This window comes from Anomaloglossus baeobatrachus, unplaced genomic scaffold (assembly GCF_048569485.1).
Source record: "Anomaloglossus baeobatrachus isolate aAnoBae1 unplaced genomic scaffold, aAnoBae1.hap1 Scaffold_2463, whole genome shotgun sequence".
NCBI classification, from domain to species: domain Eukaryota; kingdom Metazoa; phylum Chordata; class Amphibia; order Anura; family Aromobatidae; genus Anomaloglossus; species Anomaloglossus baeobatrachus.
The window spans coordinates 53,586-60,427 of NW_027442072.1; positions in this window are offsets into that span (position 1 = coordinate 53,586).

The window sequence follows — 6,842 nt, forward strand, 5'->3', positions numbered from 1 at the left end:
GGTACATTTACCTGAACCCCGTGATGTTGGCAAGTTAATGCCTGGTTTAAAGCTGCGACCAAATTTTATGCCAAAAGATGAGAGTGGTTTTTTCTCCATGCCTCTCTCCAAAATGGAAAATTCAAATAAAAGTATTTTAATTTATAAGAGAACGGTGTCGTGTCTTTCTAGGGGGGAAAAATGGTGGTAGTTGGGTCCTGGCAGTCTGAGGGGCACTGCAGCCAGAAACTTGAGATGCTGCCCCCTGACTGCTGGCCCCTATGCATGTTTAAATAGAGGTCTCCCCCTAGAAAGACACTGACCTGCCGCCCCCGCCTCCTGTGGTGTGACTGGCCTAAGCCCCGCCTCCTGGATACATATCACCGTGCTGCCCAGCTTCCAGCCTCTCGGCTGCAGGACCCGGACCTGTTTTCCCACCCTCCCTCCCTTTTTGTTTTCCAAGTTGATTGAGTTTTCTGTGTTTAAGTCGCAGCAGCGGAAGGGGTAGAAAAAGTGGTGGTGAAATACCCGCGCCGGACGGCCGGAAGGCGGTACATTTACCTGAACCCCGTGATGTTGGCAAGTTAATGCCTGGTTTAAAGCTGCGACCAAATTTTATGCCAAAAGATGAGAGTGGTTTTTTCTCCATGCCTCTCTCCAAAATGGAAAATTCAAATAAAAGTATTTTAATTTATAAGAGAACGGTGTCGTGTCTTTCTAGGGGGGAAAAATGGTGGTAGTTGGGTCCTGGCAGTCTGGACCGTGTGACAAAGAAGAAAGGAGAGAAAGAAGAGGAAGAAAATGCAACTACCTGTAACATTACGTGATAGTCACTGGTAAGTATCACTTGACAATTCAAGTGAAAAAGGATTCCTTTATTAAAGGGTTCTCAGTCGCCTCAGGATCATGAAATACTAGGGTAAATGATATGAGAATGGGTAAGAAGCACCACTAAAGGAAATATGAGATGCAGGACATATATCTATAAACCCCTGAACTACATGATAGAAATAAAAAGAAGAAAAAAGAAAAAAAAGAAGAAAGAAGAAGAACACATAGAATGCGGAAAGAGAATGGGTACAACTACCTGAGTTACTGCAGGGAGGCCCCTGGTTGGTATTGTGAGGGTTAGTGGAATTCCTTCACTGAAGGGTTCTCAGTTGCCTCAGGTTCGTGAAAAATGCTATAGACAAATAATGCCCGGAGAAAAGGGGTTCATATACAGCGAATAATGGTAATACAAGGTACATGTGTCACATGTAATAGTATATATATATATATTGTACTAAGCTCTACAACAGAAATAGAAAGTAGTCCCTCTGCCTTCTGTCTAGGTGCCCTGAGTTATGTCCTGTAAACTGTCACAGGGACCCAGACACACATGTGTAGTAGGGGAATATCCCTGCTGAGATGCCAGTGCTAGAGCACTCGTTTGCTGTGGAGTTGAACGCTATGTGAGCAGTTCTTACCTTCAATGAGCAGAAGTCTCTTTTTTCAGATTTCAATATCTCTGTGGGTATCTGGCAGAAATATAGAATACTCTTTACTGCTAAGACCCTGTACACCACTCCCACTAAAGGGGGCTTTACACGCTGCGACATCGCTAATGCGGAGTCGTTGGGGTCACGGAATTTGTGACGCACATCCGGCCGCATTAGCGATGTTGCTGCGTGTGACACCGATGAGCGATTTTGCATCGCTGCAAAAACGTGCAAAATCGCTCATCGGTGACATGGGTCTCCATTCTCGATTATCGTTACTGCAGCAGTAACGATGTAGTTCGTCGCTCCTGCGGCAGCACACATCGCTCCGTGTGACACCGCAGAAACGAGGAACCTCTCCTTACCTGCCTCCCAGCCGCTATGAGGAAGGAAGGAGGTGGGCGGGATGTTCCGGCCACTCATCTCCGCCCCTCCGCTGCTATTGGGCGGTCGCTCAGTGACGTCGCTGTGACGCCGCACGGACCGCCCCCTTAGAAAGGAGGCGGTTCGCCGGTCACAGCGACGTCGCCTGGCAGGTAAGTATGTGTGACGGGTCTGGCGGTGTTGTGCAGCATGGGCAGCGATTTGCCCGTGTCGCGCAACAGATGGGGGCGGGTATCCACACTAGCGATATCGGGACCGATATCGCAGTGTGTAAAGTAGCCTTTAATAAACTGTGTAAAGGATTTTAAGTAAAAATCCACAATAAACCAGCGCTAGATGGGTTTTTATAATTTTATTAATAGACCACAAATAAAACATTTTTTGCTATCCTTGTTTCAAGACAGAGTATTTGATAATATACAATACACTGATTATTACTAAAACCAAGGACCACATAAAACAAGGACCACATAAAATAAAAAATGAAAGTAATGAGAATAAAATTCTTTTGTATAACCAATTAACTTCGAGGTGATACAATATTCACATTGATTTAGTTTTACCAGTCTAATGTAATGCCCCGGCCGGTGGCATATATTTTGTTTGGTTAATAATTTAGACTTATACAATGAAAGATGTACTATACCACCCCTGGCTAACTTACAAGTTTTAAGTTGTACAATATAAGTTTGCGACGTTATATTCATATATAGGAAGGCAAACAATATTGGCAATTTAGTGGCACCCACCATACGTAATCTTACAGCACCTAATAAGGGAGGATTATTTGGCCTGAAAGGTTTTTTTCCATGCAAAAGCTGTATAGTATGTAAGAATACAAAAAATATTTCACGGAAATCCTTCTTACAGGGGCAGTCAGAAGTCATGATTAGAGAATTTATTACATGTCAATCAAAGGGAGTAGTATATTGCATTCAATGTCCCTGTCAGACAAAATACATTGGGAGAACTATTAGACCCCTATGGAAAAGGGTGGGTGAGCACATTAGAAGTGTTAAAAATAAATGTACTAAGCACCCCCTATCCAGACATTATGTGTTAAAACATGGAGGGTCCTTTAAAGGATCCCAAGTATGGGGCGTACAAAAAATAACTAAGGATTGGAGAGGTGGCGATTTCATTAAAAAAATGTCACGAGCAGAAAGCCAATGGATTTTTGAATTGAACACCTTGAAACCATATGGACTCAATAATGATATAGAACTGTTTGCTTTTAATTAATTTATATTTTTATAGGTAGAGGAGTAATAGGTACTGATAATAATACGGAGAGAAGGAAAAAAAAAAAAAAAAAGAAAAAGCGATTGTCATGGAGATATATGTGTATATATGCATAATATATATTAAAATTGGTGCTTCACTTGCCCAAGGTTGATGTAGATATAAGGGGCTTTTCATATTATAGCAAATTTATATTACACCTTTATGATGTCCTTTTGTTAAATTTATTGTTGAAAAAAAGCATATGCATATATACACATTGTCTTCCCAGTATATGATGATACAAGCAAGGCTATATCTTTTTAGAAAAACCTTTAGAAAAACCTTTGCACATAATTATATTATATGGCTATTATGAACGGTCTTTCACAAATTGATATATGTAGTGGTCATTGAATGTTGGTTGAATTTAAACATTGTTTAATTTTATGCAAATTATAACCAATTAAATATATGCATAAATAGTGCTCTAGGCAACAGCTGAGTTATCCTTGAGGAAGGGGGCCGTTACACGCCCCCGAAACGCGCGTCGGATCAGTTTTCTTTTTTTTAGCCTACCTCACCTGTGCGTTGATAACCTGCCAAGTAATCTCTCCCTCGTGTGGAATCAACCGGCTTCCACTGGACACGGTACGGATTGCCTGCTGGAGAGGTTGAGAGGTTACCGCTGACATTTCCTTTGTCTGCAACCAGGATACATTGGTACCTCCAGCGGTTCTGCATTGCTCGTTTGGAAGCGGATCGGAGCCTTGTGTGGTGCTAACCTGCCAAGCAACTTCCTCTTCCTCCTGTGTGGAATCAGTCAGCTGACACTGGATACGGTCTGGACTGCCCGCTGGAGAGGCTGAGTAGTTACCGCTGATCTTATTGTTGTCCGCAGCCAACATCTTGGTGCTTTCAGTGGCTTCGTACTGCTTGATTTCGAAAGTACATTTGGGAGAATACGGGACCGGCTGGTTTGTGGCCTTGTGAAGTGTTATAAAGGCTCTGTAAAGAGGGATGTCGGTAACCATACATCTCCCCCAGAGCCAGCACTAGTCGCGGCCACTGGCCTCAAAACGTCCGCTCTGGAAGTCTAACAGGTCAATCCTGTACATAGCGGTTCCAGCCTAATCAATGGAGAAATCCGGGGTGTTTTTTGCGGTCAAGTTGTTGTGAGGTTTATTCCCCCAGGCCCTGGGGGCGAATATAACGTCGCAAACTTATATTGTACAACTTAAAACTTGTAAGTTAGCCAGGGGTGGTATAGTACATCTTTCATTGTATAAGTCTAAATTATTAACCAAACAAAATATATGCCACCGGCCGGGGCATTACATTAGACTGGTAAAACTAAATGAATGTGAATATTGTATCACCTCGAAGTTAATTGGTTATACAAAATAATTTTATTCTCATTACTTTCATTTTTTATTTTATGTGGTCCTTGTTTTATGTGGTCCTTGGTTTTAGTAATAATCAGTGTATTGTATATTATCAAATACTCTGTCTTGAAACAAGGATAGCAAAAAATTTTTTATTTGTGGTCTATTAATAAAATTATAAAAACCCATCTAGCGCTGGTTTATTGTGGATTTTTACTTAAAATCCTTTACACAGTTTATTAAAGGCTACTTTACACACTGCGATATCGGTCCCGATATCGCTAGTGTGGATACCCGCCCCCATCTGTTGCGCGACACGGGCAAATCGCTGCCCATGCTGCACAACACTGACCAGACCCGTCACACATACTTACCTGCCCGGCGACGTCGCTGTGACCGGCGAACCGCCTCCTTTCTAAGGGGGCGGTCCGTGCGGCGTCACAGCGACGTCACTGAGCGACCGCCCAATAGCAGCGGAGGGGCGGAGATGAGTGGCCGGAACATCCCGCCCACCTCCTTCCTTCCTCATAGCGGCTGGGAGGCAGGTAAGGAGAGGTTCCTCGTTTCTGCGGTGTCACACGGAGCGATGTGTGCTGCCGCAGGAGCGACGAACTACATCGTTACTGCTGCAGTAACGATAATCGAGAATGGAGACCCATGTCACCGATGAGCGATTTTGCACGTTTTTGCAGCGATGCAAAATCGCTCATCGGTGTCACACGCAGCAACATCGCTAATGCGGCCGGATGTGCGTCACAAATTCCGTGACCCCAACGACTCCGCATTAGCGATGTCGCAGCGTGTAAAGCCCCCTTTAGTGGGAGTGGTGTACAGGGTCTTAGCAGTAAAGAGTATTCCATATTTCTGCCAGATACCCACAGAGATATTGAAATCTGAAAAAAGAGACTTCTGCTCATTGAAGGTAAGAACTGCTCACATAGCGTTCAACTCCACAGCAAACGAGTGCTCTAGCACTGGCATCTCAGCAGGGATATTCCCCTACTACACATGTGTGTCTGGGTCCCTGTGACAGTTTACAGGACATAACTCAGGGCACCTAGACAGAAGGCAGAGGGACTACTTTCTATTTCTGGTGTAGAGCTTAGTACAATATATATATATATACTATTACATGTGACACATGTACCTTGTATTACCATTATTCGCTGTATATGAACCCCTTTTCTCCGGGCATTATTTGTCTATAGCATTTTTCACGAACCTGAGGCAACTGAGAACCCTTCAGTGAAGGAATTCCACTAACCCTCACAATACCAACCAGGGGCCTCCCTGCAGTAACTCAGGTAGTTGTACCCATTCTCTTTCCGCATTCTATGTGTTCTTCTTCTTTCTTCTTTTTTTTCTTTTTTCTTCTTTTTATTTCTATCATGTAGTTCAGGGGTTTATAGATATATGTCCTGCATCTCATATTTCCTTTAGTGGTGCTTCTTACCCATTCTCATATCATTTACCCTAGTATTTCATGATCCTGAGGCGACTGAGAACCCTTTAATAAAGGAATCCTTTTTCACTTGAATTGTCAAGTGATACTTACCAGTGACTATCACGTAATGTTACAGGTAGTTGCATTTTCTTCCTCTTCTTTCTCTCCTTTCTTCTTTGTCACACGGTCTATTGTGTTATAGCCCACGTGTCATGATTAGAGTTGAGCGCGGTTCGTGGTTCGTGGTTCTCCAGTTCTAGGCTCGAGTGATTTTGGGGCATGTTCTAGATCGAACTAGAACTCGAGCTTTTTGCAAAAGCTCGATAGTTCTAGAAACGTTCGAGAACGGTTCTAGCAGCCAAAAAACAGCTAAATCTTAGCTTGGTTTCTGCTGTAATAGTGTAAGTCACTCTGTGAATCAAACTATTATCACATTTCAGTGTATAGTGTGCGTGAACAGCGCCTTCAGATCACTGCTGTTTCTATAATGGCGATCGCCATTTTTTTTTTTTTTTTCTTGTCTTCCTTCCCTAAGCGCGCGCGTCTTGTGGGGCTGGCCAGCATGTCAGCCAATCACAGACACACACACACCTAAGTGGACTTTGAGGCAGAGAAGCAACGGCATGTGTGATAGGATCTGCATGTCACATGTCCCTGCATTATAAAACCGGACATTTTCTTCACGATCGCCATTATCTGCCTTCTGCGTCTTTGGTGTCAGACATCACTGTCGCAGATCCGTCCTTTGTCCTATCGCCGATACAGCTGTATGCGCTGCATACACAGCGTTAGACAGCTTAGGGAGAGCACATTCTAGCAGTCCTTTTAAGGGCTCGTACCGGCAGGGTCAGAGAGCCATAGGTGACAGGTCCTGCAAACAGCAACAGCGTCTGTGTAGCCCAGGTCAGGGATTTCCTCCCTGCATTTCACCATTAGGAGGGAATAGAA